At 40.2% G+C, this 14,909-nt stretch overlaps 1 long non-coding RNA gene across 1 annotated transcript in view; it reads right to left on the minus strand.

The window, feature by feature from the left end:
- Nucleotides 1-3,758: 3,758 nt before the first annotated feature.
- Nucleotides 3,759-14,909, minus strand: part of LOC138854603 (uncharacterized) — a 114,291-nt gene continuing 103,140 nt past the window's right edge. Inside the window, exon 3 of the long non-coding RNA XR_011393785.1 lies at nucleotides 3,759-9,837. This is a non-coding gene — a long non-coding RNA (uncharacterized lncRNA). The remainder of the gene's footprint in view (nucleotides 9,838-14,909) is intronic.

The raw sequence follows: 14,909 nt of genomic DNA on the forward strand, positions 1-14,909 counted from the left end.
TACAATCCCTAGACACTTTATTAAGCGTACAATATAGATTGAACATTAAAGACAGGACACAGCGAGCCTATAAGTGCTGGTGTAGCTATAAATAGATGATCACTTCTAGGTGAGTGTGCTCATGGGAAACCATTAATACCAGGGGTATGAGAAGATGGCTTGGCAATACCAATTGGTGACGACACTTGTAGCAGCCTGGTACAGGGCCAGACAAGTGAAGGACCAAGTTGCGAGAGCAGTGAAGCGTGCCAGGTATTACGAGAAGTGAGAACCAGGTGGTTATGAAAGTGAGAGACCAGGTAGCACGGAGCCAGTTGGTGTGGGATCAGGTGTAGGGGAAAGTGAGAGATCATGTGGATGAAACGTATGAGGTATGATAGCCAAGTGTGACATGTATGAGCTATGCGAGTGACAGGTGAATGATCTTATGAGAGCAACACAGGTGAGCCAGCCTCTAGCCTGGACCTCTTGGAACGCTTTGTTGTTGCAACTCAGGTCTTCTGGGATTCCCAACATATTATATAATATATATATATATATATATATATATATATATATATATATATATATATATATATATATATATATATATATATATATATATATATGCAAAACAACATGGGGGCGGGTTGAATGACAGCTCTAGGCCTTTCGTGTTGCAAACACATGACCTTGCAATGTTGCAGAAAAGAGTAGGAAGTCCAGACACATGCATTCGTCAAAGAGTAACTCAAAATACACTAACTTGACCTGAAGGCAAGCTCCTGATGTGTTGACTGCAATACGACAGGCCTAGAGCTATCATTCAACTCATTTGGTTGTTTTGTATCTCGTATCGCCTGTTCGTGATTACCGCATCTTATATATATATATATATATATATATATATATATATATATATATATATATATATATATATATATAATATATATATATATATATATATATATATATATATATATATATATATATATATATATATATATATATATATATATATACACACCTGTCGTGCCGAATAGGCAGAACTTGCGATCTTGGCTTAAATAGCAACGCTCATCTTGCCATATAGGACAAGTGAAAATTTGTGTATGCAATAATTTCGCCAAAATCATTCTGAATCTAACGAAAAAAATATATTTGATTGTGTTTGTTTAGTACTAAATTACTGTAAACGTATTTAAAATATATTTAGTTGGGTTAGGCTAAAATAAATTGCTCTTGTTATAATAAGGTTAGGTAAGTTTTCTAAGATTCTTTTGGTGTAAAATTAAAAATTTTTACATTAACATTAATGAAAAAATGTATCTTTAAACGTAAAAGAGAAAATTTCAGAAAGGGCTTAATTTTAAATGAGTTCTTGCTAATTGACAAGTTTTACATATTCGGCACACACACACACACACACATATATATATATATATATATATATATATATATATATATATATATAATTTATTTTTATTTTATTATCACACTGGCCGATTCCCACCAAGGCAGGGTGGCCCGAAAAAGAAAAACTTTCACAATCATTCACTCCATCACTGTCTTGCCAGAAGGGTACTTTACACTACAGTTTTTAAACTGCAACATTAACACCCCTCCTTCAGAGTGCAGGCACTGTACTTCCCATCTCCAGGACTCACGTCCGGCCTGCCGGTTTCCCTGAATCCCTTCATGAATGTTACTTTGCTCACACTCCAACAGCACGTCAAGTATTAAAAACCATTTGTCTCCATTCACTCCTATCAAAGGCAATATAAACACAAATGCAGTATAATGTGATCCTTTATTGACTACGTTTCGCCCACACAGTGGGCTTTTTCAAGTCTGTTTGTGACTTTAAAAAGCCCACTGTGTGGGCGAAACGTAGTCAATAAAGGATCACATTATACTGCATTTGTGTTTATATTGCCATTGTGTCGGTATTTTATACCATTTATTTCCACTCCTATCAAACACGCTCACGCATGCCTGCTGGAAGTCCAAGCCCCTCGCACACAAAACCTCCTTTACCCCCTCCCTCCAACCTTTCCTAGGCCGACCCCTACCCCGCCTTCCTTCCACTACAGACTGATACACTCTTGAAGTCACTCTGTTTCGCTCCATTCTCTCTACATGTCCGAACCACCTCAACAACCCTTCCTCAGCCCTCTGGACAACAGTTTTGGTAATCCCGCACCTCCTCCTAACTTCCAAACTACGGATTCTCTGCATTATATTCACACCACACATTGCCCTCAGACATGACATCTCCACTGCCTCCAGCCTTCTCCTCGCTGCAACAGTCATCACCCATGCTTCACACCCATATAAGAGCGTTGGTAAAAGTATACTCTCATACAATCCCCTCTTTGCCTCCAAGGACAAAGTTCTTTGTCTCCACAGACTCCTAAGTGCACCACTCACCCTTTTCCCCTCATCAATTCTATGATTCACCTCATCCTTCATAGACCCATCCGCTGACACGTCCACTCCCAAATATCTGAATACATTCACCTCTTCCATACTCTCTCCCTCCAATCTGATATCCAAGACAGCAATGCTTAAGCGTACATAATAAGGCAAATAGATTATTGGGATTTATATCAAGAAGTGTAAGCAACAGAAGTCCAGAGGTCATACTGCAGCTTTATACATCATTAGTAAGGCCTCACCTAGATTATGCAGCTCAGTTCTGGTCTCCATATTACAGAATGGACATAAATTCGTTAGAAAACATTCAGCGTAGGATGACTAAATTAATACATAGCATTAGAAATCTTCCTTATGAAGAAAGATTGAAGACTCTTAAGTTACATTCACTTGTTAGACGAAGAATGAGGGGAGACCTGATCGAAGTGTATAAGTGGAAGATAGGTATTAATAAAGGGGATATTAACAAGGTCTTGAGGATATCTCTCCAAGAGAACCCGCAGTAATGGATTTAAATTAGATAAGTTTAGATTTAGAAAGGACATAGGAAAGTATTGGTTTGGAAATAGGGTAGTTGATGAGTGGAACAGTCTACCTAGTTGGATTATTGAGGCTAGGACTTTGGGTAGTTTCAAATTTAGGTTGGATAAGTACATGAGTGGGAGGGGTTGGATTTGAGTGGGACTTGCACATCAGAGCTTATTTCTTGGGTAGCATTGAAAATTGGGTAGGGCAAATGTTTTGTTAGTGGGATGAATTGTAAAGGACCTGCCTAGTATGGGCCAACAGGCCTGTTGCAGTGTTCCTCCTTTCTTATGTTATGTTATGTTCTTATCTTTCATCACCTAATCTTTTTGTTATCCTCGTTACCTTACTCTTTCCTGTATTCACTTTTAATTTTCTTCTTTTGCACACCCTACCAAATTCATCTACCAATCTCTGCAACTTCTCTTCAGAATCTCCCAAGAGCACAGTGTCATCAGCAAAGAGCAACCGTGACAACTCCCACTTTGTGTGTGATTCTTTATCTTTTAACTCCACGCCTCTTGCCAAAACCCTCGAATTTACTTCTCTTACAACCCCATCTATAAATATATTAAACAACCACGGTGACATCACACATCCTTGTCTAAGGCCTACTTTTACTGGGAAATAATTTCCCTCTTTCCTACATACTCTAACTTGAGCCTCACTATCCTCGTAAAAACTCTTCACTGCTTTCAGTAACCTACCTCCCACACCATACACCTTTGTAGATGAATGGTTCAGAGAACCGACATGTTGATACATGTGTTGCACATACAAGAGTTGCACATGTATGTGTCTAATTTATCACCATACACCTGCAACATCTGCCACATTGCCCCCCTATCCACCCTGTCATACGCCTTTTCCAAATCCATAAATGCCACAAAGACCTCTTTAGCCTTATCTAAATACTGTTCACTTATATGTTTCAATGTAAACACCTGGTCCACACACCTCCTACCTTTCCTAAAGCCTCCTTGTTCATCTGCTATCCTATTCTCCGTCTTACTCTTAATTCTTTCAATAATAACTCTACCATAGATGAATGGTTCAGAGAACCGACATGTTGATAAATTAGACACATGTGCAACTCTTGGGTATCTTCAATAAAGATACCCAAGAGTTGCACATGTGTCTAATTTATCAACTCTACCATACACTTTACCAGGTATACTCAACAGACTTATCCCCCTATAATTTTTGCACTCTCTTTTGTCCCCTTTGCCTTTATACAAAGGAACTATGCATGCTCTCTGCCAATCCCTAGGTACCCTACCCTCTTCCATACATTTATTAAATAATTGCACCAACCACTCCAAAACTATATCCCCACCTGCTTTTAACATTTCTATCTTTATCCCATCAATCCCGGCTGCCTTACCCCCTTTCATTTTACCTACTGCCTCACGAACTTCCCCCACACTCACAACTGGCTCTTCCTCACTCCTACAAGATGTTATTCCTCCTTGCCCTATACACGAAATCACAGCTTCCCTCAAAATATTCCCTCCATCTTCCCAATACCTCTAACTCTCCATTTAATAACTCTCCTCTCCTATTTTTAACTGACAAATCCCTTTGTTCTTTAGGCTTCCTTAACTTGTTAATCTCACTCCAAAACTTTTTCTTATTTTCAACAAAATTTGTTGATAACATCTCACCCACTCTCTCATTTGCTCTCTTTTTACATTGCTTCACCACTCTCTTAACCTCTCTCTTTTTCTCCATATACTCTTCCCTCCTTGCATCACTTCTACTTTGTAAAACTTCTCATATGCTAACTTTTTCTCCCTTACTACTCTCTTTACATCATCATTCCACCAATCGCTCCTCTTCCCTCCCGCACCCACTTTCCTGTAACCACAAACTTCTGCTGAACACCTTAACACTACATTTTTAAACCTACCCCATACCTCTTCGACCCCATTGCCTATGCTCTCATTAGCCCATCTATCCTCCAATAGCTGTTTATATCTTACCCTAACTGCCTCCTCTTTTAGTTTATAAACCTTCACCTCTCTCTTCCCTGATGCTCCTATTCTCCTTGTATCCCATCTACCTTTTACTCTCAGTGTAGCTACAACTAGAAAGTGATCTGATATATCTGGCCCCTCTATAAACATGTACATCCTGAAGTCTACTCAACAGTCTTTTATCTACCAATACATAATCCAACAGACTACTATCATTTCGTCCTACATCATATCTTGTATACTTATTTATCCTCTTGTTCTTAAAATATGTATTACCTATAACTAAACCCCTTTCTATACAAAGTTCAATCAAAGGGCTCCCATTTTCATTTACACCTGGCACCCCAAACTTACCTACCACACCCTCTCTAAAAGTTTCTCCTACTTTAGCATTCAGGTCCCCTACCACAATTACTCTCTCACTTGGTTCAAAGGCTCCTATACATTCACTTAACATCTCCCAAAATCTCTCTCTCTCCTCTACATTCCTCTCTTCTCCAGGTGCATACACGCTTATTATGACCCACTTTTCGCATCCAACCTTTACTTTAATCCACATAATTCTTGAATTTACACATTCATGTTCTCTTTTCTCCTTCCATAACTGATCCTTCAATATTACTGCTACCCCTTCCTTTGCTCTAACTCTCTCAGATACTCCAGATTTAATCCCATTTATTTCCCCCCACCGAAACTCCCCTACCCCCTTCAGCTTTGTTTCGCTTAGGGCCAGGACATCCAACTTCTTTTCATTCATAACATCAGCAATCATCTGTTTCTTGTCATCCGCACTACATCCACGCACATTCAAGCATCCCAGTTTTATAAAGTTTTTCTTCTTCTCTTTTTTAGTAAATGTCTACAGGAGAAGGAGTTACTAGCCCAAATGGTTAGCCTAAACAAAATAAAAAATAATCCATAAACTAAATGAAACAGCAGGACAAAAAGGGCAAAGTTCTGCAATATAACAATCAATAATCAAGGGAAAGCGCTAAACTCATAAGGCTGTATAACCACTAAGGGTTATACAGCTCTTCAGAAAACGGGAAACGTTCAGATTCAATCCTTAGATCAAGAGTCCCTCACTGGCATGAAGGAACCTCTCCAGTTTTACCATAGATGAGCATAGGTATAAGACAGAAAACGGAGAACAGCAGTAATGGCAGTCAAGGAGGGTTCAGGGGGTAACTAGTGTTTTTCAACAGAACCACCACACCAACCTAATCTCGCCCCAAGAATGGCACTCCTGCAGATTTAAGTTTCCTTGTTACTCTCGGCCACCTCGTTGCCAGACATATTGCTGCCTGTTAAATTTTTATTTACTTACTGTTGGAGAGTGCGGGAGGATGCACTAATGAACATCTATGACCGATTTCAAGAGTATTTTTAGGTGGCCTGGTGGCTAAAGCTCCCGCTTCACACACGGAGGGCCCGGGTTCGATTCCCGGCGGGTGGAAACATTTCGACACGTTTCCTTACACCTGTTGTCCTGTTCACCTAGCAGCAAATAGGTACCTGGGTGTTAGTCGACTGGTGTGGGTCGCATCCTGGGGGACAAGATTAAGGACCCCAATGGAAATAAGTCCTCGATGACGCACTGACTTTCTTGGGTTATCCTGGGTGGCTAACCCTCCGGGGTTAAAAATCCGAACAAAATCTTATCTCTCGCAACCTGGCGGGGAGGGGGGTGCTATTTTGACCGCTTGTTTAACCAGGCTGTTGCTGTTGGCGGTCAGCATCCATCACAGCCTGGTTGATCCGGCACTTGGTAGAAGTCGGGATCCAGTTTCTATATAGAGCCTCTACATGTGTTCCAGCATTATTTCTGATAGGTGCTGGTAACAGATCGAATAGTTTGGACCAAGGAAAGTGTGTCCAGGGCGCCCTGTTTTTCACCAGGTCGTTTACACCTCCAGCAGCAACAGCCTGGTTGACCAGGCAAGCACCAGACGAGCCTGGCCTATGACCGGGCTCAGAGAGTAGATAAACTCTCGAAACTCTTCAAAGATATAAAGGTAATGCCCTCGAGTACCTTCCAAGTTTACATTATCAGGTATATCTCTCTCTGTTCCAGAGATATATTCCAAGTACTTTGAGTCGTTCCCAGCAGTTTAAATGATTTATTGGCTGTATGCCGGGAGTAAATGATCTCTATCTTTTCCAGCTCTGAAAGGTTTCGTGCCTTGAACGGAAACGTCGACACCGAACTATAATATAAACCAGAGCACAAATGACTTGCATTTATGTCTTATTTTGAAAGTTTTCATCATCCCAACCCCCTTCGTCACTTTTCTGGTGCCCCTGGCATTTGTATTATTGTTTACTAAATGATAGGTCATCTGACATTTCGTTGTATTAAATGGTCCTCCCGTGTTTTGTATCCATTGCTGGCTTTGAGTTCATTTATTCTGTACCTTAGTGGGGATTTTTCCACCACTGAACATCGTGCTGTTTTCTAATGACCAATGGAAGACTTTGTTAATGTCTGCTTGCAACTTTCCATGTCTCCTACCAAGGAAACTTTCGTGTTTATGGTATCGTCTGCAAAAGATGATACGATGTCGTGACTAGTGGTATTATCCAAGTCTGCTATGAGGTTGAGAAACAGTAAAGGTGCCAGGACAACGCCTTGGAGTGCTCAATTTTTTTTTTACTTTGTTCAAACTAAATTTTTCTATTCGCTAGAAAATAAAATACCTATTTTCCTACTTTCCCCTGTTATACCTACTAACCTCATTTTATAACCTATTTCTCCACGACAGCATTTAACAAATGAATTCGCGAAATCCGTGTAGAAGACTTAGGATGTGTGATGCTAGTGCTAGTGAGCTATTTTTTTTTTATTTTTGCCAGAGCTCTATTGCCTTTGTGCAAAGGAACTATATCTGCTCTATACTGACACCTCTGGGATTTAACCAGAGAGAGAGGGTGCGTTAGTGAGTGTGAGGAGATACGTTGGCGAGTGCAAGTACTCAACTTGGCCCAAGCTGCAACACAACAGCAGCAGTAGTGGTGGTAGGCAACAGCCATGCACTTTCTCTTCCACTAACCCATGTGTAAATTCACACACAACTGCTGCAACAACTATCTTATACAGGGCTATTTTGTCAAACTTATCACAATATAATCACTTAGCATATTGTGTTTTGTTACCATGTCATGAAGTGATTTGTCTCGCATTATGCTGAATTGGTGTCTATATCCATTGTGGAAGAGGGTGTCGGGGGTGTGGTGGTTAGTGGAGTGTAGTGAAGGTGGGGTCAGGGGATGTGGAGTTGTGGGGGAGGGTGTGGTGGAGGTGGGGTCAAGGGACGCCCCACAACACGTGGGATGTAAACTATCAACCTGGCACCGTTGTTGAAGAAGATGGTAATGCGGAACTGTATGGGATTAGGGTAAGACATGCTGGCTACCAAGTGCCTCTCAACCCCATTGCCCGCTCCGCAACCTCCCACTAACAACGTCAGTTTAACAATGTATTTCAGCGCGTCGCTCGCGGCACGCCCGTCTACTCAGCAAGTCACGTTAGCCACCTGAGTTTCTTCAGGTTAACGTAACTTAAGGTAATTTATCAGCAAATAACATAAGAAAGCTTAAAAATGCACTAATGGTAGCACAGGCAGATTTAATACGATGTAATTATGACTTCATCACTACTAATACATGTTGGTGAGAACAATTTACTGTCGTTTGATACGTTAAACAAATATGGTGATAAAAGTGCTGCACGAGGTCCCTATGTAAGCACTTGTCTCACTCAGTACATGAACATTTGCACCTCACTAAACACAGCTCTCCCTATACAATTATTCTCAATGTGGATGTAACATGTAGCCTCCATCATACAACTACCATGATGTTATGCTGTAATTTTCAACCATGCAAGTTACAGTGTGATTACTGGTAAGCAGTAGTTATTGTTACTGTCTGCATCAACAATAATAATGATACATACTTATATGATGTACCACTAAACAGCACTACTCACAAGTCTATCATGTCATGGCGCTCTTCAATTCAGATTAAGTTGGTATCTCTTGTTCTAGTTAGTAAACTAAACTAACATTTACCTATCTAGGAACTTATTACTCATAGTTTCTATAACTTGATTTTTTTTACCTACGCAAGTACCTGTAACTTTATTCAATTTGTAATCATCGCAGATATTTAATCTTCATCTGTATTATTCCCACATTTTTTATACCACTGCAAAGATACAGAGAACTACTCACAACCGGATATTTTACCAAGACCAGGCGATGGAACAGTCCAGGAACACCCTAAATGTTCACACTTCCACCAGGACTGAAAAATGGCCAGGATACGAGATGGGCGGCGATGATTCTCATAAAGCAGGAGGTGGAGAGGTCCCTGACTGCGGTATTGATCTTCTCTGCAGACTCCAATACCAACAGTGCCAGATACTTTAGTAAGCCTCCTCCAGGTGCACACACCTCTCAAGATCAAAGAGATCACACACTCCACATGGAATTATGAGAAACACGATGAGATTTAGAGAGTACAATATTCTGAGAAAAATACTTTGCTTATAGAAAACGAGAACTTGACGCAGTACCCGAGACTGAGCCGTCTTAAAAAGCTCACAAATCTTGGGTACGAAGTTTGCTTGTCTTATGTGCACAAACCTATACTCAAGTCTTTTGAGTGGCTACACGACCCAGACAACACGACATTTAGAAGAAAATTCAGTCGAAGGTGGTGTGGAAAGTATGGATGAAAGGCAAGTCTTGGGTGTGAAGGAGGCTGGGATAAAGTCTTGGGAGGCTGCACGAGATATTTAGCACCCCTAGGACGTAGACAAGACGATGGTGGTTACGTCTTGAATAAGCAGTGAAGGTCTTGAGCGTGTGGGAGGTGCTGCAGGGACCAGCGTGATGCTCTCGCCTCCCTGCTGTCTCATCTGTCATACAAACCATGGGGGATAAAATACATGAGAGAGAGAAAAAATGCAAAAATATATCACCTTACCTGAATATCTGTCTTATAACATAACATGTGAGTAACCAACTTACTCACAAAATATATACCAACTGATTCACAATATTCTCCGTTTCCCCATATTAAGATATAAATTGGGAATAACTTCATTATAATTATGACATAAAAAGTCATTCGTTCATACATACTATCAACACGAAATCTTCATTAGTAAATAATTAATTCATTAGAGGTAATACATAAATTTTAAATTCAATTTTCTTTTTACCTAAATGTAACAAACAATGTTAAATCTTGCTGGTTTACAAGCCATTTTTTTTTCAAGTTAAATAAGAAGATAGATTGAAAGATGTGACTATATTTTTAAAAAGGGTAAAATGTTGCTCGAAATAGTCGCTCACACACACTGGCCTTCACCACACATACTCACCTCGCATGCTCTCTCTTTCACTCACTCTCTTTCTCTTTGCTTGCATGTTCTTGCTCACTCGCTCATACTCTTGCTCTCACATTCAACTCACATGATGCTTCCTGACTCTCTCTCACACACACACAGTTACACACGGTGTCTCTCACACACTCGGCTCACATGGCTGGGTGTGTATCAGCTTGTTCACACACACACACACACCGACTCTCCCTCAGTAACAGGAGCTATGCTGGAATAATGACATTTTCGTAGTAGTAAAAGTGCTTATTAAGTGTTTCCTGGATTGGATGTCGTTCCATGAAGTATCTTTTATGTGTAAATAACTTTTCAGATATAAAAGCGCTAGGTAGATGAAGTTAAATGTGGGCATCTTGGTGTCGGTAATGACAGCTGCAACGGTGCTAGCCCTGCTGAAGTTAACTCGTGTTTGTTCTTAAGCTGAGACAATGTTGAAAGTTGCAACAATAATGTACGCTATGTTGCGTCTTGCACGTTGAGATAGATAGATAGATAGATAGATAGATAGATAGATAGATAGAGAGAGAGAGAGAGAGAGAGAGAGAGATGCAGGAGCTGGACAGATGCCTCTAGTCAGTACCCGATCAGCCGGGCTTTGGTTCGTATAATGGACTATGTGCAACCAGCAGTAACAACCTGAATGATCAGGCCCTGATCCACCTGGAGGCCTGGTCAAGGACTGAGCCGCGAGGGCGCTAACTCCCGGAACACCCTCAATGATGGGTTCTTGATCAAAGAGATTGAAGCTACACTTCCTTCCCTGAGATCACACTTGATTACCTTCCTTTTCCCTCGCGCTCTGACTCCTATTGGTTCCCTATAAATTTAATAATAATTTTCTTTAAGAGTTATAACAGCTGGCCACCTCATATCTTTCACTGCTACTTTTCTTACTATCATATTTAGTATACCAAAAGGGGAGTAGAATAAAATTAGCTCTGAGGCAACCACACCATGTATGTCCTTGCAACATGAAGCAAGCCTAGTTCGCTAGGCTCATGTTGTTTGTAGGATAGTATAGTCCAGTAGTTTAGCGTCGTGAGTTTTCGCTCCCTTCCCATGAGGCGGGCTAAAACAAAATGGGTTCATATCAAAATGGTATATAATACCGACAGGTTCATCAGACACATAGGCAACAGTTAGGTATCTTTAATCCGAAACGTTTCGCCTACACAGTAGGCTTCTTCAGTCGAGTACAGGAAGTAAGCAGGAGCAGCAGAGATGTGAAGACGATTTAATCAGTCCATCACCCTTGAAGTCGAAGAATTGAGGTTGTCAGTCCCTCAGCCTGGAGAAGCTTTCTGTTCCATACTCTGAAACAATGTGGAGATCAAGCGACAGCGTCGAGATTTATATACTTTCGGAAGGACAGGTGTAGGCCTTACTGTTGCCTGTGTCTTCCTTACCAACAGGGGTTCAATCCTCCGACTAGCCGCAGTTTGTTATTAAATACCTATTGTTCGTGGCTATATATATATATATATATATATATATATATATATATATATATATATATATATATATATATATATATATATATATATACACGACTTATATTGTTGTTTAATCATCTGTAAGAACTGTCTTAATGGGATAAATTGTCAAGTTCTCTCTTGAAAGCAGCCAGGGGTCGGTTGGCAATCCCCCTTCTGATGAAGGGAGGTTACTGAAAAGTCTTGGTTCCTTAACAATTATCTCACTGTTCTCCCACTGGGTGACTATTTTCATGCGTCTCCTGTTATGACAGAATTCGTGGTTCAGTTCATAATCTGGGCCATCTGATTCATGTTTCCACCTTCTCCGTAATGTCCCATACCAAATTCAATTTTAAAAGCCCTATTATAAATACTGTTTACATTAATCACTCAATTTATCGGAGCAAACAGTATTCCACTGTTGGTAGCTTTAAATCAATTCATCAGATACAATTGTGATAGCTAGAGGATATTTCAAAATTTTTCTCATAGCTTTTTCCTGGAGGTAGGACTAGCATAGTCTACAACGTAAGGGATTTGTGCATGAATATAGCTGCGTTACAGTCTACAATGTACGTCATACGCAGTACCGATACTGATGCTACATCTCCGTATCATGACAATGCTTGTTATGATTTTTTTAACTGCTTTTCTTTCTTAATACGTCCCTGGATATATATTTAGTAAGGTACCCAGTCAATAACTTGACCGGCTAATTGAAATTTCCCTCTGCTCCTTTTAATTTATATTATAAATATTATAAATCACACTTCCTTGTATTTCACATGAAGTTCTTTCAGTGCCAGGTTCCTTTTGTCACATAATAGGGATTGAATTAATGTATCTAGCAGAATAGCACATTCTGGCGACTGTGTTCACCAAAACATTAAACACAGACATGAGGACACATCTTTTGGTTGTGTCCAGTACCATTGTATGTACATTTTAGAATTTCCTGTAAAGCAAAACTTAAGCTCTTCTCTTTGCTAAGCAGATATTTCTTAAAATATGAAATGTTACTAACGTTCATCCATACTAAGTATAAGCTTTGTCGAAGGTCCCTTTCGAGTCAACGAATGTAGAGTATTTTGCAAGGAAGGTCATGGTAAAATTTTCAGTACTTATCTACCTTTGGTGAATCCGTTGAAGACTTAATATACTGTTTGTCCTATGCATTGATCAGTGCATTAATACTCTAACATTTGACATATGCATGGCGTGAGAAAGAAAATGAAATAAACACAACATGGTAAGGTCAGTACAGAGTTGTAGAACAAACACAGTGACTGGCGGGACCTTGTATGAACAGCCAGGACTACACACAAAGCATAGTTTGCTATAATAAGACTTTTTGTGGGGGGGTATTACATGGCCAAGTTCAACAAATATACAATGATTTTTCCCCACAACTATTGTTGTAAATGATGACATTAAAAGGGATCTATACAGTTTACTTTTATATTCCATACAAATTATTAGAAAAGGAAGAAATAATACAGTGAAAAATTGTCGTGTGGTGTGAGGAGAGGCGGAACCCTGGCTAGCCAGGTGTTGGGATGCCACCACACGTTCCATCCCACAAGACGCATTGTTTACACAACTTGCGTTCCCAGCAGTTTGAAGTCTCAGTTTCCAAAGAAAAGACAGGTTTCTTCACTTATTCTTGTGAATGTGCAGTCGTAGCCTGGGGCTGCAACCTGTCCTTCAAACAAGAAGCAATATGTAGCACGCAATGACACCTGTTAGTATTCCTCCTGTTTAAACCGCAACAAAAATTGTTATTCTAGGTTAGAATATGTGAAATCTGGTCAGCAAAAAGTAAATTAACTTGTGTATAGTAACTGCCAATAACGAAATGACAGACAAGCTGCTTACGTGGAGCAACGCGATGCTTCATATTAATGTTGGAGAGGAGGAGGGATTCACACAGGTTAAGTGGGGGTCTTAATGGTAAACAAAGAAGAGACTTTACTACTAGAGCGCTGCGCATGATGTGTAAGGTGGTGGTAGTGACATCATGATCATATGAGGAACACACCACCGGTGTGGCCGCTGAGTGCACTACACAGCGACTCCACTTAGCTTCACATGTCAAGGCTATCTACCATTACCTCTGCAAAAGCAGTTTGTATGGTGAATCGAAGACCACACCACCCAAGGGGCACTACCACCTGTAAACACAGCGCTTACACTGCACAGTTTGTCCTACTAGCTAACCTTTAGTAATGAATTAAAGAGTTGAAAAATGAAACGTGTTTTTGTACACTTGTCTACAGAACATACGATAAGCCGCGTTCATTTTCCGACGTCCACTTACCAGTGGACGTCGGATAGTTTCGAGGAGTCAGAGTGACTTTTCCAGGGAAGGTTCACACCATGACTTTCATCACGGATCCCTTCAGTACAGCTACGCATCTTCACTTTTTTTTTAAACTCATACATAGTAATATAATCTTCGTAATATTTATCCAGGCCTTATTAATTACTCATTTTTTTTTTGGTAACTGATCTAAAAATACAATAGTAGTGACATTTTACTGCAAAAAAAAAAAAGAAAGAAAGAATTGCTGACAAGGGTAGTCGTGTGGTACAACTGAAAACAAGAAAATAATAGAAAATTATACATTAGATGAACAAAAATGATTTATTTTCAGAACACGTTTCATACCTGTAACCAATTTCAAAGGTTCTTTTACCCTCGCAGCCTGGCCTAAGACTACTTTCTTATAAACTTCCCGATCAACCAGGTTGTTACGGCCAGCTGACCGATGCAATGCTAATTCTTGACTGACTGGCCAAACCAGGCTGTTGCTACCTCAGACTAACAACCAAGCCATCTTAACCTGGTCGATACATCTTACACCCCGTTCGCCATGCAAATTCTTGACTAAGAAACAAGTTGCACATAGTAATTTAACACACTAACAAAACCCACTAACTTCTTGTGCGTGTTTCTTACACTGTCCAGTACCCTGGTGTGACGGATGTGTTCCCGCTACAGTACGGTTACCACACTTCACGCTGTGTGCACATGTACTTCCTCAATCAGCTGGACTTGAGGTCAAAGAAATGCAATTCATTCTCTTTCTTTTGCCAGCTGCGTCATTACAA

This window comes from Cherax quadricarinatus, chromosome 64, assembly GCF_038502225.1.
Source record: "Cherax quadricarinatus isolate ZL_2023a chromosome 64, ASM3850222v1, whole genome shotgun sequence".
Lineage (NCBI taxonomy): Eukaryota > Metazoa > Arthropoda > Malacostraca > Decapoda > Parastacidae > Cherax > Cherax quadricarinatus.